At 47.3% G+C, this 24,396-nt stretch overlaps 1 protein-coding gene across 1 annotated transcript in view; it reads right to left on the reverse strand.

Moving 5' to 3' along the window:
- Positions 1-24,124, reverse strand: part of LOC137620347 (transmembrane protein 42) — a 150,431-nt gene extending 126,307 nt beyond the window's left edge. Inside the window, exon 1 of the mRNA XM_068350579.1 lies at positions 23,965-24,124. The gene's annotated coding sequence lies outside the window, so the exon portion shown is untranslated. The remainder of the gene's footprint in view (positions 1-23,964) is intronic.
- Between the last annotated feature and the right edge of the window lie 272 nt (positions 24,125-24,396).

Consider the following 24,396-nt stretch of genomic DNA (forward strand, 5'->3'; position numbering starts at 1 on the left):
CGTCGGTGGGGAGGGGTGTTCTCCAGTTCTCTTGCTGTCGGTCGGCGTTGGGTGTATACCTTTGCAGGCCGGTCTCTTGCTCATCTGCCGGCCACTACAAGTGGGGCCGGCAGCCGAGCGCTGCCTAGTGTGGGGGCCAGCCGGCAGGGTTTGTTTACTGCTGCCGGCCGGCCCGCGACACTGCCCAGTCAGCCGGCCACTAAGAATGATGGCCGGCAACGCAGTGCAAACCGGGTAGCTACGGTCCGGCAACCACTGCCGGCCGGTTCAGGCATGGGATCTGGAGTTCTCCCCAATAAAGGTGATCTGATGTTGTGTACTTGAGATCTACCTTTCGAAAACAAGGGGGGGGGTGCTGAGCGGCAATAGCCGGCTGGCACACCACCCTCAGGTACTGTATCAGTCCTCTCTTGGTGGTATATTCAACCAAGGGAGTTCATGATGTAGTAGGTTACAACACTGTCTTTTCTATCTTACTTGTGTTACTGGTATAATCACCTGGTGTCGCCTTACAAGGATAAAAGATAATTCTTTTATTCCTGGCCAGAATGGTAATATTTTACCTTAGGTGTGAGCTACACCTAATTTCCTTTGGAAATACGTTCTCTGGTTATTCTAGTAAAGACTAACTATGTGACTTGGCTGGTGGGCTTCCACAGGTGTTTGTGTGGGTTTCACAAGTAGGTGTCTTTCCCTTATTCTTGTATTGAATACTCATTTGTTACATGTGAATTAAAATTCACTTGATATTCATGGAAATTTTTCTTCTTTTACAGGAGGAGCATCCGAAGTGTGATAGTGTCTTCTGCAATGTCCGCAGTAAGAACTTTTGCGGACATGCCTCGTGTAGGAGGCACGCGGCTTGTGCAGCCTCCAATGATGACCATCGTTACTGGGATCCGCAGGTATGTGCTGTATGTACTAACCTGCTATCAGAGGCTTTTGAATCCCCTAGGTCGGCGGAGTCAAGAGATGCAGCGAGGGAGAGGCTTCGCGTATGGGTAAGGGGTTTTCAGAAAAACACCACTGGACCTTATCTTCCTAACGAGAAGATGAGGGCATACCTTTTTCCCAAGGCTTCCCCTAATGCTGTTGTTCCCCAGCCTCGGCCGGAGATCCCTCTGATCCAGATTCCAGTGGAGGAGGATGTCGCTGACGCCTTGCAGGACATCCAGTTGGACGACAAGATGTCCGACTTGTCCGATCGTGCGGAGCAGGATCTCCTCGCAGAGGGCGAGGAGCAGGATCGAGATCCTATTGCCGTGGAGGAAGAGGTTCCCGTATCATCAGACGTGCCGGCTCAGGTCCCTGAACCTATCCCCTCTACCTCGTCCGCTCTTCCAGCAGAACTTGGACAGGCTCTCTCTTCCATCGTTGGTATGATCCAACAGATGCAGAGGGAGAATAATCAGAAGGCCGCTACTTTGGAGCTCCAGATGCAGAAGATCACAGCATCACGTGGACCTCCAAAGAAGCTCAACGTTAATGACCTTCCTCTGTGCTCGGATGCCAACCCGTGGAGATATGCCGAGCACATGCCGATGACGATTGGGAAGATCGTCATGTCGGAGAAACTGGGTTCAGTTCCCCTTGAGGAGGTGGAATTCTGGCCCAGTAGAGGGGCCTAAACGGACTGCTATGTCCGTTTGAAGAAGGAGCCGGCTTCGAAGGAGGAGACGGAACCAAAGGAGGTGATTATCCTGGATCACTCCAAGGCTCAAGCCACTTTGACAGCCGCTTTAAAGGAGAGGGGGTTCTCAAACTCAAAGGTTGCCGCCTTGAGTAAGAAGCACCCCTCCTTTGTATCCTCCCCGGCTAGGGCCTTCCCCTTTATGCAAAAGGGGTTTGCGGCCGTCATCAAGGCGGTTGAAGCTGGCAAGCCGTGCCCGTCTTTGGAGGAATGTAAACCTCTATCGCTGGCATTGCCAATGGATAATAAGGACTGGAAGGAGGTGCACCTTACTTTCTCGGTTGGGAAGTTGGACGCCGACATTGCAGGACAGCAGTTCGGCGAAAACCTTCCCAAGTTGTCGGAATTCCTTCTACGGAGGGAATTGGACACAAAGGAGCGCCTGGCAGCCTCGATGTCTCTCCAGACCAACATGGAGACGATGGCTAGCGACCCCAAGATGCCAGAGATGTTCATGGTTATGGCCAAAATCCATCTGGCCACAGTAACCAAGGACCTCTATTGCTTTGTTAAAGCAAGGAGGGCCTGTAGGGAGTTTGTGTTCGCCTCGGCCACAGTGAGGCACGAACCCAAGAGGCTAATTTCATCCAACATCTGGGGTAAAGATCTCTTTCCCAAGGACGTGGTCAAAGAGATCGTGGACAAGGCAGCCACTGAGAACCGCAATCTTCTCCTGAAGTGGGGCCTGTCCCTTAAGAGGAAGTCTTCTCCGGATGAGGGCCCTCAGCCGAAAGGAAAGGCGAAGAAGTCAAGGTTTTCCTCCCGTCCAGCCAAGTCCTTCAAACAGCAAAGACAACAGCAGCAACAGCCAGCTTTGCCTCCGGTTCCACAACTGGTAGCCCAGACCCCGACCACCTTCCAATGGGTTCCCCAAGCCATGTCATCAGCTTCCCCGGCATTCAATCCCGTGTTCGAGGGACAGTCGACCACGTTTCGTGCAAGGCCCAGAGGAGCAGCTAGAGGGTCATCAAGACGCCCCTCTAGGGGACGAGGATTCAGAGGTGGTCGCGGCCAGGGAGGCAAGACTGCAGGACAGTCAAAGTGAAGTGTCGCCGGTAGGTGGGAGACTTCAGTATTTCCGGGATCGCTGGACCTTCGATCCCTGGGCCCACAGCCTTCTCAAAAATGGACTGGGTTGGAGTTGGTACAGTACTCCGCCCCAGTGCCCTCAATTTTTCCAACACTCCACCCCCGTTTTGGAGGAGTACACCCAAGATCTGTTGGAGAAAAAGGTGATCAGGAGGGTAAAGTCCATCAAGTTCCAAGGGAGGCTGTTTTGTGTTCCCAAGAAAGACTCGGGGAAACTCAGAGTCATTCTGGACTTGTCACCACTCAACAAGTTCATAGTGAACCACAAGTTCAAGATGTTAACGTTACAACACATAAGGGCCTTACTGCCCAAGAGGGCATATACCGTCTCCATCGACTTGTCAGACGCATATTGGCACGTTCCAATAAGTCGTCGTCTCTCCCCCTACCTAGGATTCAAGCTACAACAAAAACTTTACGCTTTCAGGGCGATGCCCTTCGGACTAAACATAGCCCCAAGGATCTTTACGAAGCTTGCGAGCGCAGCTCTCAAACAGTTACGCCTAAAAGGGTTCCAGGTAGTAGCCTACCTGGACGATTGGTTGGTGTGGGCAGCATCCAGAGCAGAATGCTTGCAAGCTTCCCTACAGGTGATTCAGTTCCTGGAATATCTAGGCTTCATGATCAACAGAAAGAAGTCTCGTCTTTCTCCAGCTCAGAGGTTCCAGTGGTTGGGAATTCACTGGGATTTAGTGTCACACCGTCTTTCCATCCCGATGTCAAAGAGGAAGGAAATAGCAGGGTCTGTCAGGAGACTTCTAGGTTCCGAGAGGATATCAAGACGCGAACAAGAGAGGGTTTTGGGCTCTCTTCAGTTTGCATCAGTAACAGACCCAGTGCTAAGAGCACAGCTAAAAGATGCAGCGGGAGTATGGAGAACCTTTGCATCGAAAGAGCGAAGGGACTTGAAGAGACCGGTCCCACTTCGACTACGTTCTCTTCTCAGACCGTGGTCTCAAGCCAGTCGTCTAAAGAGGTCTCTACCTCTTCAGCCACCCCCCCGTCAGTGACAATCCACACAGACGCCTCAAAGGTAGGGTGGGGGGGTCACTCCCATCGGAAAAAAGTGCAAGGAATCTGGTCCAAGCTATTTGGGACCTTTCACATAAACTTTCTAGAAGCTATGGCAGTACTTCTTACCCTGAAGAAAGTATCCCCACGTCACTCGATCCACGTAAGGTTGGTACTGGACAGCGAGGTGGTTGTGAAATGTCTGAATCGGCGGGGATCGAGATCCCCACCTCTCAACCAGGTAATGTTAGCCATATTCCGACTGGCGGAGAAGAAGAAGTGGCACCTGTCAGCAGTTCACCTTCAAGGAGTCCGGAATGTGACCGCGGACGCTCTATCCAGGGTAACACCGATAGAGACAGAATGGTCCCTAGACGCAGGATCATTCTCTTTCATCTTGAGACAAGTCCCAGAACTGCAGATAGACCTCTTCGCGACGAAGGACAACAAGAAGCTGCCGAAATATGTGTCCCCATATGTGGACCCCTCGGCAGAAGCAATAGATGCGATGTCCCTCGATTGGAACAGATGGTCCAGGATCTACCTGTTTCCCCCTCACAATCTGATGTTGAGGGTCCTCAACAAACTGAGATCCTTCAAGGGAGTAGCAGCAATAGTGGCCCACAAGTGGCCGAACAGTGTATGGTTCCCTCTGGCTCTGGAACTACGACTGAGGTTTCTACCACTCCCGGACCCAGTTCTGTCCCAGCAAGTCCAGAAGTCGACTGTCTTCGCTTCATTACAGAAAACCCGAACCCTGCAGCTCATGATTTTCTCTCCCTAGCGGTGAAGAAACGGTTCGGAATCTCGAAAGATAGTATCGACTTCCTGGAAGAATACAAGTGTAAGTCTACTAGGAGGCAGTACGAATCTGCATGGAAGAAATGGGTAGCCTTTGTCAAAGATAAGAACCCGCACGAGATCTCTACGGAGTTCTGCCTATCCTTCTTCATTCACCTCCACGGACAGGGGCTGGCGGCGAACACAATTTCTACATGTAAGTCAGCTCTAACAAGACCCATTCTATATGCCTTCCAGGTAGACCTCGCTAACGAGATGTTTAATAAGATCCCAAAGGCCTGTGCTAGGCTTAGACCATCAGCTCCTCCAAAGCCTATTTCATGGTCATTAGACAAAGTCCTTCATTTTGCCTCATTACTAGATAATGAGGAATGTGCGTTGAAGGACCTGACTCAAAAAGTGATCTTCCTTTTTGCCCTTGCTTCTGGGGCCAGAGTTAGTGAGATTGTGGCCCTCTCGAGAGAGGAGGGCCGAGTTCAGTTCCTGGATGGGGGAGAACTGAACCTGTTTCCGGACCCTACGTTTCTCGCTAAGAACGAGTTGCCCACCAACAGGTGGGGTCCCTGGAGAATCTGCCCTCTGAAAGAAGATGCATCTCTATGTCCCGTAGAATGCCTTAAGGTCTATCTTCGTAGAACTTCAGACTTCCATGGGGGCCAACTATTCAGAGGAGAAACATCGGGCTCGAATTTATCTTTAAATCAACTTAGGGCGAAAATTACATATTTTATTCGCAGAGCGGATCCTGACAGTTCACCCGCAGGTCATGATCCGAGGAAAGTTGCTTCATCATTAAACTTCTTTAACTTTATGGATTTTGAACACCTTCGTTCATACACTGGCTGGAAGTCTTCCAGGGTATTCTTTCGCCACTATGCTAAGCAAGTGGAGCAGCTAAAGAGGTCTGTGGTAGCAGTTGGTTGCGTCGTTAACCCTGCTGTTTAACTCTGCGAGGAACAGCGGAATCATTTGGGACTTGGATTCTTGGGTGAATAGTTAGTTATATATGTTGATATAACTGGTAGTGTAGGCTCTCAGAGCCCACAGTGACTGTTCCAACGTTATGGTGATGGTAACACAAGTACAGACAGGTGTGCCAAGCGTTTGCCAACGCTATTGTCAGCGAAGTAGTAACATGGACGTTAAGTTTGATACCGGGGTATGTGTAAGTGACACATATGTTTTCTTTCAGATAATCATTCATCCATGCACTACAGTACTTGTGAAAATTGTTGGTCATCCACCTAGCATATGTACATATTTATGGTGACCATGTCTATTTATTGTTTCTCAATAAACTTGTTCTCGGGAACCTTGCGTCTCCTTCACCTATATTTTTGATTTCATATTGTTTTTTGAGCATTTAGCCTATGTATATTAATCGGGGATATCTATAATAGCCTATTCCTTAATGCAAAGCCTGGATTATACTGGTTTATACTTTCCTTAGCAATAAGGACTCCACCCCTTTCTGAGGATGGTGGTAGCAGCAAGTTTAATCCTACGCAGATATAACCTTTTGTCTAATTTTACTTCGACCAGGGTGCTGGTCGGGACTTTTTCTTTTGGTTACTGTAGTCCCGTAAGACTTCGCTTCATATAGAGTGAGACCACTATATGGTACTGGCTGGCGAGTGATTCATACATAGGTATATGTACTCTTCGTTCGTTTCTAGAGTCTAGTAGGACTCCTCCCTGTAGGGGGCAGGAAGCACTCTCATGGCTTATGATTAGTGAAAAGATGTATAACGGTAACATCTTAGGTCTGTCAGTCGAGTTGACTAAGAAACATTCTTGAGGAGTACGGCACGTATTGAGAATCCACAGATACAGTAATGCTCTGGTATACTTCCATCAGGACGACATGGCTTGAGCCCAAAAAACGGATTTTGAGCGAAGCGAAAAATCTATTTTTGGGTAAGATAGCCATGTCGTCCTGATGGACCCGCCCTGCTCCTTTTCAAAAATAAATAAGAGTGAAAAGGATAGTAGGACCCCTCCCTACATACAGTATCTGTAGCACCTCGTGTATCGCTACAAGGAATACAGATGGCGCCGTGAGCGGCGCAGGGCACGCTTTCGAAACGGGGAGGAGGGATGCCTTATGAACGGCTCCCCCCTTTCTTATCGTTTTCGTTTTCTTGCCATTTTACCCCTACGAAGTGTTAACTCTATTCGGGGTATAGATTGCTATGAGGCGTGTCAAGAATACGTCCACTGATATTTACGATATCCCTAAGGTCTTTTTTAGGGATACTCGCTCCAGGAGTTAGAATTCTGGGTACCTGAAGGTAAATTCTCTGGGAATATCGCCGTAGTTGTAATATACCCTAGGAAGCTGCCTTTAAGGAACTTTTGTAATATACCCTAGGAAGCTGCCTTTAAGGAACTTCCATCAGGACGACATGGCTATCTTACCCAAAAATAGATTTTTCGCTTCGCTCAAAATCCGTTATATATATATATATATATATATATATATATATATATATATATACATATATATCATTATCAAGTACGGGGTGTTTGATATCGAACAGCCGTGGCCCTCTGCACAAAACATCTCCATTCATTCCGGTCTTGAGCCTTCCTTTCCAACTCCACCATCGTTAGCCCGCACATTTCCTTGATATTGTCACTCAATCTAGTTTTAGGCCTTCCTCTTGTTCTTGTACCATAGACTGATCCAATTAGTAGCGTTCTTTCCAGAGTATTGTGTTTCCGAACCTGTTGTCCAATAAAAGTTAGTTTTCTTTCATCCAAAATGTCAAGTAATCTTTTTTCGATATTGATCTTTTGTAGAACTTCCACGTTAGTCTTTTTCTTCTGTAACACCATATTTCGAAACTTTCTAATCTTTTCCAATCTGTAGCTTTTAAAACCCAACATTCTAAGCCGTATGATGCGATGGGGAAAACAAGTGATTTGAGAAGCCACTTCTTTGTGTTTAGAGTGATATGTCTGTCTTTCCACACATTGCTTAGTGCGATGGTTGCATTCTTTGCAATACCAATTCTTCTTTTCATCTCTTGGGAGTCTTCTCCATTATTGGTGAAAGTTGCTCCGAGGTAAGTAAATTAAGTGACATTATCTAGGGCAACTCCGTCTAGTAGACTTTCTTGATCAGACGGGGCTTTTTGACACTTCATGACCTTTGTTTTCTTAGCATTTAGGTACAGTCCCACTTTTTCACTCTCAGCTTTTACTTTTATATACATATATATAACAACCACTTTCCATCCGAAACAAAAGTAAAGTAAGCTACCCTCTATAAATAGCGTTGGTTTGTATTCCAGTTTTGGAACAAATGAGGAGGGTTTAAAAGAAAACAAGTAATCCTTGCATAAAACGTAATACTGTACAGTCAAAACTTTCGATATGAAAGAATCTACTTACGAAATCTTCACTCTGCGAAACGAGATGCGAAGAATTTTACGACTCGCATCACGAAAAATGTTTTGGACAAAGAAAAGAGGTGCAATGTGAAAGCCCGAACGTGTCCGAGACTGATTTTAAAATTCGTGAGCTAGCCAACCCTTAAACTCGCTACCATCCTCCCGCTCTTCCATTGGTTATCTCCCTACTTGGATGCTAGTTACCACTATGAGATCCTGCTCTCCTATTGGTCAGCATCTACTGTACTGTATCCCATCATGCATCTGTGCATTGTTGTTCCTATGTCTTTTTGTTTCGGCAGCAGTATCGTAATAATTATACTGTATCGTGTGTGATATTACGTCACATCATTACCCATGGGTCCCAAGAAATTCTCTGATATCAAGGGAAAGAAGAGGATAATGCTTTCCATGGAGATGAAGATGGAAATAATCAAGAAATACGAGGTTGGCATGCGGTTAAGTGTGCTCATGATGGAATATGGCCGAAATCCGTTTACAAAAGGAATGATCCTAAAGCTGAAGGAAGCTATCAAAGCAGTAGCACCTTCTAAGGGCGTGACTGTTTTCTCCAGCAAGAGGAGCCACATCCACGATGAGATGGAGAGACTGCTGCTTGTCTGGATAAAGGAATGGCTGGAGAGACTATCACTGAAGCGATAATCTGCCAGAAAGCCAGCGCCATTTACGGTGATCTTGTGCATGCTCAGACCGAAGCCGACACAGGAGAAGGAACATCGAAGCAGGAACCCCCAGAGTTCATGGGTGGTTTGAAAAATTTAAGAGAAGCTCAGGCATTCATTCGGTGGTGCGTCATAGGGAGGCTGCAAGCTCGGACACGAAAGCAGCCAAAGCCTTTGTTAAGACGTTCGACGAGTTGACTGTCTGGGAAGGCTACAGTCCCCAGCAAGTTTTCAATTGCAACGAGACTGGGCTTTTTTGGATAAAAATGTCTAGTCGAATGTACATTAAGGCAGAAGAAAGAGGCTACCTGGGCATACGCCTATGAGGGACAGGCTTACCCTTGCACTCTGTGCAAATGCCAGTGGGGATTACAATGTGAAATCCCTGCTGGTGTATCATTCCGATACTCATCGAGCCTTTAAGGCCCACAAAGTCACTAAGGAAAATCTTCACATGTTGTGGAGGGCTAATGGAAAAGCCTGGGTAACAAGACAATTGTTCATCGAGTGGATAAATATTTGTTTTGGCCCGATTTAGAAAAAGTATTTGGAAGAGAAGCACCTCACTATGAAATGCCTGCTGGTGCTGGACAATGCCCCTGCTAACCCTCCTGCTCTTGAGGAATATATTGTAGCAGAATATTCCTTCATTAAGGTTCTCTATCTTCCACCGAACAACACCCCTCTCCTCCAGCCCATGGACCAGCAAGTGATTTCAAATTTTAAGAGGCTTTATACGAAATATCTATTCGAGAGATGTTTCGAAATCATTGAGAGCACAAACCTCACCCTTCGTCAATTTTGGAAGGAATATTTTGATATTGTTATATGCCTCAAAATATTTCGGAGCCTTTGAATATCAGCAGCCAGTTCCTCCCATGTGGATTAAAAACAGACATCAATTAACCTAGACTTTCTCCCCTAACCTAACCTACATGCTATGTCCTTATCTACTTACCTTACCAGGGGGGGGGGGGGCTAACGCCCCCTCCACGACTCCCCTTACACTCCCATATTCTAAGTCAGCTGTAATCAAACATACAGATGGCCGCTATCATATATACACCCCTATATTTCACCAAGTATTTATTAGCAATGAAAATGTGTCAATTTAAAGAAAATGATAAATTCGTAGATAATATGTTATTTTTATTAATAAAATAAATTTTTGAATATACTTACCCGATAATCATGTAGCTGTCAACTCCGTTGCCCGACAGAATTCTATGGAGGGATACGCCAGCTATCACAATACTAGAAGGGGGTGTATTTACCAGCGCCACCTGTGGCCAGGTACTCAAGTACTTCTTGTTGACACCTCCTCAATTATTCCTCGGTCCACTGGTTCTCTATGGGGAGGAAGGGAGGGTCGATTAAATCATGATTATCGGGTAAGTATATTCAAAAATTTATTTTATTAATAAAAATAACATTTTTCAATATTAAACTTACCCGATAATCATGTAGCTGATTCACACCCAGGGGGGTGGGTGAAAACCAGTGTACAAGATTAAAGGATAGCTAAGTATCCCATATTTCATATAATCAGTTATCCACAATAACAATGAAATAATAAGTACCTGGTAAGGAAGTCGACTTGAACCGTTACTCTGCCTTTAATAAGATCGTCTTCCTTACTGAGCGCAGCGTTCCTCTTGGGAGGCTGAATCAACTCAAAGGTGCTAAAGTATACAGGGCTGCAACCCATACTAAAGGACCTCATCACAACCTTTAACCTTGGCGCTTCTCAAGAAAGAATTGACCACCCGCCAAATCAACAAGGATGTGGAAGGCTTCTTAGCCGACCGTACAACCCATAAAAAGTATTCAAGAGAAAGGTTAAAAAGTTATGGGATTATGGGAATGTAGTGGCTGAGCCCTCGCCTACTACTGCATTCGTTACTACGAATAGACCCAGGGTGTAGCAGTACTCGTAAAGAGACTGGACATCTTTGAGATAGAATGATGCGAACACTGACTTGTTTCTCCAATAGGTTGCATCCATAACACTCTGCAGAGAACGGTTCTGTTTGAAGGCCACTGAAGTAGCCACAGCTCTCACTTCATGTGTCCTTACCTTCAGCAAAGCAAGGTCTTCTTCCTTCAGATGAGAATTTGCTTCTCTAATCAGAAGCCTGATGTAGTAAGAAACTGAGTTCTTAGACATTGGTAGAGAAGGCTTCTTGATAGCACACCATAAGGCTTCTGATTGTCCTCGTAATGGTTTTGACCTTTAGATAGTACTTAAGAACTCTAACTGGGCAAAGTACTCTCTCCAGTTCGTTCCCCACCATGTTGGACAGGCTTGGGATCTCGAACGACTTAGGCCAAGGACGGGAAGGAAGCTCGTTTTTAGCCAAAAAACCGAGCTGTAAGGAACATGTAGCCGTTTCAGATGTGAAACCTATGTTCCTGCTGAAGGCGTGGATCTCACTTACTCTTTTACCTGTTGCTAAGCACACGAGGAAAAGAGTTTTTTAATGTGAGGTCCTTAAAAGAGGCTGATTGGAGCGGTTCAAATCCTGATGACATTAGGAACCTTAGGACCACGTCTAGATTCCAGCCTGGAGTGGACAACCGACGTTCCTTTGAGGTCTCAAAAGACCTAAGGAGGTCCTGTAGATCTTTGTTGGAGGAAAGATCCAAGCCTCTGTGGCGGAAAACCGCTGCCAACAAACTTCTGTAACCCTTGATCGTAGGAGCTGATAGGGAGCTTACGTTCCTTAGATGTAACAGGAAGTCAGCAATCTGGGTTACATTGGTACTGGTTGAGGAAAACTGCATTGGCCTTGCACCAGCTTCGGAAGACTTCCCATAAAGACTGATAGACTCTGAGAGTGGATGTCGTCCTTGCTCTGGCAATCGCTCTGGCTGCCTCCTTCGAAAAGCCTCTAGCTCTTGAGAGTCTTTCGATAGTCTGAAGGCAGTCAGACGAAGAGCGTGGAGGTTGGGTGTACCTTCTTTACGTTGACGCAGAAGGTCTACTCTAGGAGGAAGAGTCCTGGGAACGTCGACCAGCCATTGCAGTACCTCAGTGAACCATTCTCTCGCGGGCCAGAGGGGAGCAACCAACGTCAGCCGTGTCCCTTTGTGAGAGGCGAACTTCTGAAGTACCCTGTTGACAATCTTGAACGGCGGGAATGCATACAGGTTGAGATGGGACCAATCCAGCAGAAAGGCATCCACGCGAACTGCTGCTGGGTCTGGAATCGGAGAACAATACAAGAGGAGCCTCTTGGTCATCGAGGTAGCGAATAGATCTATGGTTGGCTGACCCCACAGGGCCCAAAGTCTGCTGCAAACATTCTTGTGAAGGGTCCACTCTGTGGGGAAGACCTGACCCTTCCGGCTGAGGCGATCTGCCATGACATTCATATCGCCCTGAATGAGCCTCGTTACCAGCGTGAGCTTTCGATCTTTTGACCAAATGAGGAGGTCCCTTGCGATCTCGAACAACTTCCTCGAATGAGTCCCTCCCTGCTTGGAGATGTAAGCCAAGGCTGTGGTGTAGTCGGAGTTCACCTCCACCACCTTGTTAAGCTGGAGGGACTTGAAGTTTATCAAGGCCAAATGAACTGCCAACAACTCCTTGCAATAGATGTGAAGTGTCCTTTGCTCCTGATTCCATGTTCCCGAGCATTCCTGTCCGTCCAGTGTCGCACCCCAGCCCGTGTCCGATGCGTCCGAGAAGAGACGGTGGTCGGAGGACTGAACAGCCAATGGTAGACCTTCCTTGAGAAGAATGCTGTTCTTCCACCACGTTAGAGTAGACCTCATCTCTTCGGAAACAGGAACTGAGCCCGTCTCTAGCGTCATGTCCTTTATCCAGTGAGCAGCTAGATGATACTGAAGGGGGCGGAGGTGGAGTCTCCCTAACTCGATGAACAGGGCCAGCGATGAAAGTGTCCCTGTTAGACTCATCCACTGCCTGACTAAGCATCGGTTCCTTCTCAGCATGCTCTGGATGCATTCTAGGGCTTGGAAGATCCTTGGGGCCGACGGACAAGTCCGAAAAGCTCGACTCTGAAGATCCATACCCAAGGAGACAATGGTCTGGGATGGAACGAGCTGAGACTCCTCAAAATTGACCAGGAGGCCCAGTTCCTTGGTCAGATCCATAGTCCATTTGAAAATCTCCAGACAGCGACGACTTGAGGGAGCTCTTAAAAGCCAGTCGTCTGACGGAGCCGGACACAAGATCATGATACTGCTGCACAGTCTGTAAACTGTCAATCATGGGCAAGCGAGGAAGTACAGTGACAACCCGAATCTGTCTAGACTGTCTGGGTCGTACAGACAACTCCTTAACGGGTTGCTGAGGTTGCCCACTGCGTCACAACAAGTCCCTTCTGTTGGTTGTTAAACGTCTTCCCCGTGACACATTGACTCCGTAAACAAAAAATCCTCTAACAAGGACTAAGCTTGGACTGCATGTCATGCAACACAGCTCAAGGTCTATGGGAGCAGGTGTGGTAACAGACGGGATTAGCGGCTGAAGTGTAACCATTACCTTCCCTGTAAGCATGTTATGCTTAAATAAAAGTCCATAAGAGGTTATGCAGCTAAAGGCTCCCTCCAAATGACAGAGTCCTCAAGGGAATATCAGAAGGAGGGAGAAAAGAACTTTCTCATCTACAGGGACCTTATCCTAGAAAAGCTAAGTTCTCTGAGTGAGGGTTCACTGGTGCAAAGCAGCAGACTAGAAGGCAACGTTATGAAACTGCTTGACAGTCTAGTGAGTTGGCAACAACCCAAGATGTGTTGAGAAGCATGCGGTAAGGTATGCAGAGCATGATGTATGCAGAGTATGCTGTATGCAGAGCATGCTGTATGTAGAGCATGTTGTATGCAGAGCATGCTGAATGCAGAGCATGCTGTATGCAGAGCATGTTGTATGCAGAGCATGCTGAATGCAGAGCATGCTGAATGCTGAGCATGAAGTAAGTAGAGCCTGCTGTAAGCAGAGCCTGCTGAAAGGAAAGCAGAGCGTGTGCATGGCGTTTAACATTTCTCAGAAATTCCATGACCAGTGCTAGAGTGCTTTATGCATGCTTGCATGGGGTTTAAACCATGGTATGCTGAACAGCAGAGTCAGAACGAGCTGGAACAACAACAGAGGTTTCCTCAACTTGAGGGAAAACCTGAGGTTCAGACTGCATAGGCTGAACAACAGACGGAGCAGAAGGCAGGTGCAAGGGTGAAGGAGGTTGACTCCTAGCAAGAGTTGCACCCAAGGATTGCACCAGCTGAGCGGAGGACGGAGGCGGAGTAGTCCGTTCCTGTGCCTGAGAGATGAGTGGAGCATGAGAAGGTTGAGGCTGCGCAGAACAAGGTAAAGTTCTAGCAAGCTGAGGCTCCTGAGGCGCAAGTGCATGGTGTAGATGAGCTTGCCTAGATGAGGGTTGAACTCGGTGCAGCGCTGGTTGAGCAGACAGACTCACGGAGGGGAGAGGTTGTTGTACCCCAACCGAGAGTTGCACCACTGGTGGAGCAGCAAGGGGAGGAGGAGGAAGAGTGTAACTCTCCTGATCCCAAAGCAAGGGTTGCCTTAAAGAAGGCTGAGGCTGAACAACACTGTGAACAGCAAACTCCGAAAGTGGTTCAACATCGTACGCCTGGCAGATGGTGCTGCGACCAGGCGGAGCAGGTGCAGGCTGGGCGAGCACAGGCGGAGCAGGTGCAGGCTGGGCGAGCACAGGTGCAGCGAGAACAGGTGGAGGGAGTGCAGGAGGTGCAACACTCTCAGCCCGACACTCACGCATCAAGTCCGAAAGCTGTGCTTGCATGGACTGTAGTAGAGTCCACAACATCATACGCCTGGCAGAGCTGTGATCAGGCGGAGCGAGTGTAGGAGGAGGGAGTGTAGGCGGAGGCGGAGGAGCAACACTCTCAGCCCGACACTCACTCATCAAGTCCGAAAGCTGTGCTTGCATGGACTGTAGTAGAGTCCACAACATCGTACGCCTGGCAGATGGTACTGTGATCAGGCGGAGCGAGTGTAGGAGGAGGGAGTGTAGGCGGAGGCGGAGGAGCAACACTCTCAGCCCGACACTCACTCATCAAGTCCGAAAGCTGTGCTTGCATGGACTGTAGTAGAGTTCACAACATCGTACGCCTGGCAGATGGTGCTGCGACCAGGCGGAGCAGGTGCAGGCTGGGCGAGCACAGGCGGAGCAGGTGCAGGCTGGGCGAGCACAGGTGCAGCGAGAACAGGTGGAGGGAGTGCAGGCGGTGCAACACTCTCAGCCCGACACTCACGCATCAAGACCGAAAGTTGTGACTGTATGGACTGCAGTAGAGTTAACTTGGGGTCGGCAGACACTAAGTTCTGCTGAGGTAAAGCCTTAACAGCAGAGATCTGTTGTGGCAGAACCTTACTCCTCTTAGTCGGAGTGTAATCAACTGATGACTGAGGAGAGTCAGAGCTAACCCAATGACTGCATTCGGGTTGTGAACTTTAACTTCGTACGTCTGGCATAGGTCTGGACTTAACGTTTAAGAAGTCTTGAGACCTGAGACCAGCGTTACTCTGCCTTTATTTTCTCCCCTAATCTCTTCTGCAGACGAGCAAAATAAGGGCTCAATCGTCTGCGGGTGGGAGTGACGATCTCGGAAGACACGCCCACAACCACCGAGAATACTTCTGTGCGCCGATCAAGGCCTGCTGAACCCTTATGCCCTTCGACATTGCTTCTCCCCTGGGCTTGGGAGCTTGCAAGAGGTCCCGGACTGGGAGGACGACTGGCGCGCACAAAAGTACCCTCACGCACTAATCACTTATCACTTTGATTTCTGTTTGCACTTATTTCACTGAACTCGAAACTTTAAGTGGTTAGTACCTGAAATACGCAATTCTATCCTTTCTCAAAGTTAGTAATTGCGAAAACAGAATTACAATGTAACAGAAAAATCTAATGAAAGATAAATCAGTGGTTGGAAAGAGACTAAACACTAGATCACTCTAGAAACGTTTAGTTTCTTCCCCTAAAGAGACTAGGGAGAAGAGCAAAAAAACGATAACGACGTTACTCGTACGCCTGGCAGGCTTGAATGAAACGTTTATCCTCTTTCTCCCTCCGTCTCTATCTCTCTCTCTCTCTCTCTCTCTTGACTTAGAACCTGAGAGAAGAGCCCAATCATATATATCGTTAAAACATATTATTGTTAAAGGAAAAAAACTGAAAAGTTCCTTTATTAGGATCAAAACCATTAAGTTAAGAAAGAATGAACAAAACGCTAGACACGGTTACTCTTACTGCAACGTGAAACCGTGAACATTCTTTCTCTATCGTAACGATAGAGTGCAAGTTGAACGTTCTGAACGTCAACAACTGCAGAGACAAAACAAAACGTTAGTTCAGCTTTGAAAACAGTACGAGACTGTCAAAGAAAATCTTTCAAACTCTGTGGCGGAAATAGCATAATATGTTAACAGGTAAAACCGAAAAGACGGGCTCAAAGTTTATTAACTTCGGTAAAAGACCGCCTACTATTAGGAAGGTCGAATATAAACAAATATAAAAATTAATTTTAATGAGTTTATAATAAAAGGAAGTTAATCGAAGAGGCCTATAAGAGGCGGAGAGATATAAAATAAATCTATAACTATTGTTAAGCAAAATTAAGAAAGAGAGTCTATACTCTCTTAGACACCAACACTTCCGTCTAAGGGAAGGGTCGGCCATTGAAAGGTGAACGAGAGTTCATACTCTCTCGTCACCAAAATTAATCAAATTAATTCCAAAAGCTAACTAAGCTAATATAGAAGTTTTCCAGTAAAGCGACAGCCGAAATCAAAGAGAAATACTTCACCAAAGTCGTGAAAATACTCCAAGAACATAAGCGTATCCCAGAACGTCTTGCCGGAAGCACGACAGAGGAATAATTGAGGAGGTGTCAACAAGAAGTACTTGAGTACCTGGCCACAGGTGGCGCTGGTAAATACACCCCCTTCTAGTATTGTGATAGCTGGCGTATCCCTCCATAGAATTCTGTCGGGCAACGGAGTTGACAGCTACATGATTATCGGGTAAGTTTAATATTGAAAATTGTATTTTTCCTAATTATACGAACCTTAGCTATTTATTAGGGGTTATACTTTCGGCGGAGCTGAAATGACGAGCCATTAAAATTTAGCGAGGGTTAACTACCCACACCGCTAGTTAGCGGGGGTAGAGGGGGTAGCTTGCTCCCACTCCCGTTCACACACCTGTGATTTAGTCACTTTGCTTGGAGGTAGGACTTCAAGGGGGATAGGGATGGCAGGCAAGTTTGTATAAATAGCTAAGGTTTGTATAGTTAGGAAAAATACAAATTACCTACGAATTTGTCATTTGTTCCGTAACTGGAATACAAACCACTCTATTTATTAGGGGTGACTTACCCATTAGGAAGGGTGGACGTCGCTGTCAATCTGGCTTTTGGATTTGCCCGGGGACTCCTTATCTGAGTATGTTAGTACTCAAAAATAAGGAGTCCCTGCCTTCGCTAAAACCTTGCTACGCAAGGACCGCGGCCTACGCAAGCTGTGTGTTGACATGCAGAAGTGTGACTGTCTAGGTAAAGTTACTCCAAGTTTATGTAGGAAAAACCTGATGTAACCAAGACTTTCCCAATACCACCTCGCCAGGGTATGGGGACGCAACAGTATTAGCTTAATACTAGGTACACAAGGGAGCATGGTTTACCTGCAGTGGTTTGAGGTCAGCTTATGCAGAGGACCCAGGATTCTGCTTTCGCCACGAGAGGGGATGATGAAGAAAAGAATAAGAGCCAGTCACGTCTTTTCATTCACGCAGACTAAAACCGGGTAAAAGTGCCCTCAACCTTCTGCTACTTGTCCAATAAGGAGCTTGAGGTTTACAACCAGCTGTTGCAGCCACCACCAGACTGATAGAGATCGTATCGAGTTCCTGTGGGTCACGTCTTGAAGGAGAAAGATTGTGAAAGTCACTTGGAGCATTCACATCCTTTCTTGTAAAACCTGCATCACAGAGTAACCTGCTAAGAAGGACCAAGGGCATAGCTATGCCCCTGACACTGTGAGTTGTCATGTTGAGATGATGTTTTGGTGATCCTACTCTAGTCTCTCCCAGTGCTGATGACAAGAGAAGGGACCCGTGTGGGCTGTTACCGTTTTCTTAAGGTAGAGTCTCATACCTTACTCTGGGTACAGTAACGGATGATCTGGATTGTCTGTATTGTCTGTAGACTGATGCTGAGGAGTTCCTCAGATATCTAGACAACCTTTTCGCAAAAGAGGTACTGTACTGGGTAGTCTCCAGGCGTACAATCATAGCAGAGCTATAGCTTGTGGTAGGTGTCAAAGTGGGTTGTCAGTGATGTGGAGAGAGTTCTCTTGGAGAGACTATCAGGAGCTGCAAAAGGTTTGGAAACCGTTCTGCGTAATGCCATAGCGGAGCTAGGAGAGTCATTGAGAGGCTGACCAATGTTCTAGCCTTCTTGAGTGCCCTTCTCCAGACAAAACAGGGACGAGACGTAAACGTCATTGTTGTACCCACCGTTGTTGCCAGAGAGCCTTGGGTTCTAGGGCTGGGGAGCAACGGCAACCTGAGGTTCAGGAGCGTTGCGAACAGATCCCTAGTTGGAGGACCCCGTAAAGTCGGGACTTTGTCAGCTACAAGGCGATCCAAAGACAATTCGGTATACCTTATCTGAGATGCTGTGCACAGTTTGTCGGCGAGCACGTTCTTCTAGTCTGGAATGAAGAGGGCTGATAGTGGTACCGAACGGACTTTGGCCCATCTTAGTGTTTATACTGTTAGATGGGAAGAGGCTACGAGCAAATTCCTTCTTGCTTGCCGATGTGAGCCTCTATGTGGTGTGTGGTGTTGTCGTCCATCACATCACTGAGTGGTCTATTAGGAATCAATGAGGCTGCTGAAGGACCGGAAAGTTGGCCTTCATCTCTTAAGAGATTTAAGTGAAGGTACTTTCGGAATTTGTCCTAAGGCTGAGGTTGTGTGGTGCGGCACTATGGTCCCTCCTCTCTTCTTTTGATGTGTTCTAAGCACAGCATCAAGTCCTAGGGGTGCGGAAGGATGAGAAGGTTATACCGCTCGGTAGATTCGACTGAAACCCATCCTTTGGGGTTCGTCCAAACTTCTGGTCCCATGGGGGTCAGAATGTTTGGGGGATCGAGTGCCTGATTCCAGTCCAACTCAAGTCACTCTGGGATGGGAGTTGTTCTCATTTTTGAGAAGGTTTTGTGGAGATTAGTGTCTAGAATCATTCCCAGATACACCAGTCTTCTGGGAGGGAAGTAGGGAAGACTTCCGCAGGTTTACCCTGATCACTGGATCTTGGTAAAACGACTTCAGAAGTTCCGGTGTTAATGCAAGGTTGCCACTGAGTGTGCTAAGGTCAGTCAGTCGTCCCGAAAAGGAGGAGACAGAAGCCTAGACTGAATCTTCCAACCTTCATAGATGGATGGTTTGGGCCTGGAAGTAAGTGTCCTTTAGGTCCAGTGTGCAAATGAAGACCTGAGGTCTTAGCCCTTGTTCGAACTCCAACATGGTGTGGACATCGACCCAAAGGGATAGCACCTTGCGGATCCTTTTGCATGGAAGATTGTTGACGCTGGAGTCTTGACTCGTGTCGTAAAGGATCAGACGCGATACCCAGTGTAAGAATTCTTCCCTGAGAGAGAATTCCTTTAACTAACAGAAGGAAGGCAACGCTTAGCCTTACCATGCGCCCTGATGGGATTGATGCTATTCCTTAGAAGAGAATCAATCTGGCGAATGTTAATCATTAACGGTTGGGTACCGTGGTTACTGTGCAGTTGGAGAGTGCTTGCAAGTAGTTCCCTGTCGACAAGCCTTTGATGAGGGTTGTCGAATGTTTGCCGATCACTTTAGTGTGATAGCGAATGGCCAGTAGCGAGAAGTATGCTATATACCTTTTGATCAAGGGAACTACAGGCAGAGGTTGACTAGTAAGTCCGAGTCACAAACTGCTGGCGAATTGCCGATGATCGGTGAATCGGCGGTCTGTGAGTCGATGGTGAGCTAGAGATCAGCAAGCTGACTATGGTCCCTCCTGGTTGGTCAGAGATCAGCAAGCTGAAGATGGGCTAGTCAGAGATCAGCGAAATGAGTTCAATGATCGAAGAAAGATGAGCTGCCCATTGGTGATCTAGTGATCAGCAAGCTGATGACTGGTTATTGACTAGCAACGGAGATTGGAACGCTTAGCAATTGGAGATCGTTAGTCACTGGAGGGACTAGAGGTCAAAGATCAGCATTGAGCAAGCAATTGGCAATCTGGTGATCGGCGACCTAGCGATCAGTAAACCGTGAACTAGCCATCAGCAAACAGTGATCTAGAGATCAGACTGTTGATGCTTTACTGTTTTCTGACGGTGGTCTGTCTAGGAAAAAAGAAACTTCAGAAGAGACAGGGACCAAGGATTCCCCGTTTCGATTACCCTTGTAAGAAGGAATCTTCGGGATCTTGAATCCTTCTGTGAAGCCTCTTTCCTCTTTTCCCGGTGGCAATATTATGCGTTTGCAGGGAGGAATGGGCAATGGTGACCTGTCCAAAAAGTTTTATTCCTTTTTCCTGCCTATTGCGCGAGTGTGCAGGAGAGTGCTGGAGCGATGGCACACAGGATGATACTGGTGCTCAATTTCTGCCTGGAGAGCAGGCAAGCGCTGGCTCTTTGGCAAGCGCTGGCGCATTGGATCTGCGAGCACTGGCTCTTTGGCAAGAGCTGGCGCATTGGATCCGAGACCGCAACTGAGCAGAAGGGCGCAGAAAAGTGCGGAAGAGCGCTGGCGTGCAGTAAGGCACTGTTTAGTTTTGTGCAGTCTCCCTAGAATGTGCCGAAACGTGTGACTGGTTGAGCACGGGCGGGTGCATTGGTGCGCGCGTGAGAGTACTACGTAGAGAATGCTGGTGCGTGCATGCGGAAGACCATCGGCGCCCGTGCGGAAGACCGTCGGCGCGAGCACGAAAGACCGTCAGCGCGTGTGCACGGAAGACCGTCGCGCGTGCGCATGCGCGTGGAAGACTGTCATCGCGTGCGTGCGGAAGACTGTCGTCGCGTGCGCGCGCAGAAGACTATTGGCACACGCGCGCGGAAGACTGTTGGCGCGCGCAAGACTATTGGCGCGTGCGCGCGCCAATGCTCTTGGCACGGGTACATGGAAGAACATCGGCGCGCGTGCGCGCAGAAGACCATCAGCGCGCGTGCGCACAAAACTATTGATCTCCTGCGCGTGCGCACAAAACTATTGATCTCCCGCGCGTGCGCCGATAGTCTTCCGCGCGGGCGCCGATAGTCTTCCGCGCTCGGGCGCCTATGGTCTTCCGCACGCCGATAGTCTTCCGCGCGCGGGCGCCTATGGTCTTCCGCGCGCCGATGTTCTTGTGCGCGCCCGCGCTGAGAGCATTCCGCACGCGATGACAGTCTTCCGCACGCATGCGCCGACGGTCTTCCGTGCACGAGCCAATAGTCTTGCGCGCGCGGGAGACCATCAGTGCCCACACGCGGAAAACCGTCGGCGCGCACGCACGGAAGACTATTGGGCGCATGGTAGATTGGCAGGTCAGCTGGCAGGACGATCAGGAACTGGGATGTGCACTTTGGAAGAGCGAACATCCACCGACGGCAACCCTTGAAAGGTCCATAGAAGAGTCCAAGACCGAAGTCCACGGACTAAGCTGCAGCGCAAGGTTGCGCTGGTAGGTCTGCTGGTAGGATGATCAGGAACTGATGATGCTAATGAGGGCCGGAGGACCAACAAGCTGACCTTAGCAGAGTGATCCTCCGAAAAGGTGTCTCTATGAGTGGCCTCTCTTGCGAACGAGAGATGTGAACACTTCGTAGGAAACACTTGCCTGAGACTGTGCTCCACCACTGAAGGAAGAGAGACTCAGCAAGGTGGGAGAGTAGTCAAGGCGAAGACAGCAACGGCAGTGGGAGTCTGTGAAGTGGTAGGATCACCAAGTTGACCTTCAATAGTAGCGATCCTCCAAAGAGGAGTCTCTATGAGTGGCCTCTCTTGCAAACGAGAGAGGTGAACACTTCGTAGAAGAGACTTGATGATGCTCATTAGTTGATAACGCCCATTAGGGCCGGTGGATCAGAAGGCTGACCGTCAACAGTAGCAATCCTCTGAAGAGGAGTCTCTATAAGTGGCCTCTCTTGCGAACAAGAGAGGTGAACACTTCGTAGAAGAGACTTGATGACGCCCATTAGGGCCGGTGGATCAGCAAGCTGACCTTCAACAGTAGTGATCCTCCAAAGAGGAGTCTCTATGAGTGGCCTCTCTCGCGAACGAGAGAGGTGAACACTTCGTAGAAGAGACTAAGACTGTTCTTCGCCCCTGAAAGGAAGAGAGACTCAGCAAGGGGGGAGAGAAGTCTGGGCGAAGGCAGCAACAGCAGTCGGAGACGATGAATTTATTAAGAAGTGGGAAGTTCTCCCTCGGAAGGGAGAAACCACCTCACACCTGGGGAGGAAACTTTCCCTGGGAAGGGAAGTTGTCCAACCCCTGGAGGCGAACCTCCTGGTTAGCATTCTAAGATGATCTGAAGAGCTGGTCATGTTGTCACGGGAGTACTTCTAAGAGAAGGGATGACGCCCATGACGACGTCCTCTGAGGAACGGCAGTGACAGCAGATTCCCCAGGCATGAACAAAGCAGCTCTGCTTCGTCGGCACTCTTAGTTAACAAAGAAAAAAAAATGCATAGTCAACTGGGAAATAATAAAATTAATTATTTAACAGAAAATTCCCTAGGGAGGTACTCCGAAGAGGAACCCCGAGGTAACAACATAAAAATAAGTATTGCGCCCTTCCTTCCCCAGTCGACATCCATGCGAGAAAGGGGGAGCGGAGTAACTGTAATAAAAACAGAATTACAATTATTTAAATCAGCTAATAATATTCACTAATAGTGAGAACCACTGATCCTCCGAAGGGAAGTGTTCCCCACGGAGAAAAGCTGAAAAGTTAAAATCACAATTATAATTTCACTAAAAATAATTGAGAAAAATAATCGGAAGCGCAACCTAACCCGCGAACGGGAAAGGAGGTCTTCTCAATAGTACACTGTTGCTGAAAGGTAAACGACCTTGAGAAGAGAAAGACCGTAGTCAATCTCTGAGAGGCCACATTCCCTTCGCTCAATAATCCATGTTTCCCGTATTAAAAGGGAAAAGACGAAAACAATAGTTGAATGAAGAGGGTCCAGGCGATGAAGATTCCCCTGCAGCGGCCGAGTCAATGATTATATGCTGACGGGAAGACCGATGGAGCAGAGAGGGAGAGGTCGTTCCCCATGAAGTGGAACTGTGCTGGCCTTGATCCGGTGCTAGTGTACGCAGTTGTCATTGTCATATATGTAGCACACACACACAGCACAAACACTGACAAGGAAACTTATCACATTTCTAAACAGATATATATACATAAACATTAAGAATATTTTCATATATATATATATATATATATATATATATATATGTGTGTGTGTGTGTATATGCATAAGAAAAAAGTAAGTTAAAATACAAAAATTAACGGCAGTCCAAAATAGGCGAGGAGGAAGAGCGGAAACAACAGCTCTCCATCAGAGCCAAAAGTAAAAGTGACTAAATCACAGGTAGGTGAAGGGGAGTGGTAGCAAGCTACCCCCCCTACCCCCGCTAACTAGCGATGTGGGTAGTTAACCCTCGCTAAATTTGAATGGCTCGTCATTTCAGCTCCGCCGAAAGTATAACCCCATATAAATAGCATAGTTTGTATTCCAGTTACAGAAAAAACAGGACTTTCTGTAGGAAAAAGTGTTAATTAGTATTGAAGCTTTCCCCATCTGTAACTATAATAAAACCAAATATACTGGGAACGGTAAATAATGTTAAAACAAACCTTTTTTTCTCTATACATTGATGTCTGGGACACATCATAAATCCATGGAAAATTGCACAAATTATCTATACCCTAATACGGGGGTGTATGTAGGATAGCGGCCACCTGTATGTATTATTATGGTTAACTTAAAATATGGCAGCGTAAAGGGGATCGCAGAGGGGCGTTAGGTATGTAGGTAAGGACACAGCTTGTAGGTTAGGTTAGGGGGGAAAATTTAAGTCCATTTTTAATCAATGCACGAGGAACTGGCCGCTGATATACAAAGGGTCCCCTAATACTAGTACTGTCCCATGTTCTATAATTTTACCCTCTGTCCAGGCTATAGTGGGCCTACCAGTAATCTGTTTCGTGTTTTTTTTTTTTTTATCGAAAGTCATTAAATTTAAGCTGCACTTACCCCTGTAACAATTGTGTATTTTTTCTTAGTACAACTGTGCTTCATGCATTGACTCCTTAACCCAAACAGAGTAGTTTTTAAAAGGCTCAGAACATAACAATACAGAAAAGTAAACAAACTTCTTCTTCTTCTTCCTCTTCTTCGTTTTGACTGTCCAGACCTCAGCGACGAGAGAAGGAAAATAATAAAATTACAGCAGCCGTACGAAGAAGAAAATAAAGAAGATAACGTACTATTTAAGAAAGAAGGAATAGAGAAAATAAAAGAATATATTTATCAGATGTGGAAAAAAGAGAGAAGAAAATAAAAGAATTAGAATAAAGAAAACCAAGGAGGTGCCGATGGAAAGGCGAATTCCTCCGCCCAACAACTGAACTAGACTGAACTGAACGTCAATGTTCAGTCATTATCGACATCTTCCCTTCCTATGCC

Source organism: Palaemon carinicauda, chromosome 26 (genome assembly GCF_036898095.1).
Source record: "Palaemon carinicauda isolate YSFRI2023 chromosome 26, ASM3689809v2, whole genome shotgun sequence".
Lineage (NCBI taxonomy): Eukaryota > Metazoa > Arthropoda > Malacostraca > Decapoda > Palaemonidae > Palaemon > Palaemon carinicauda.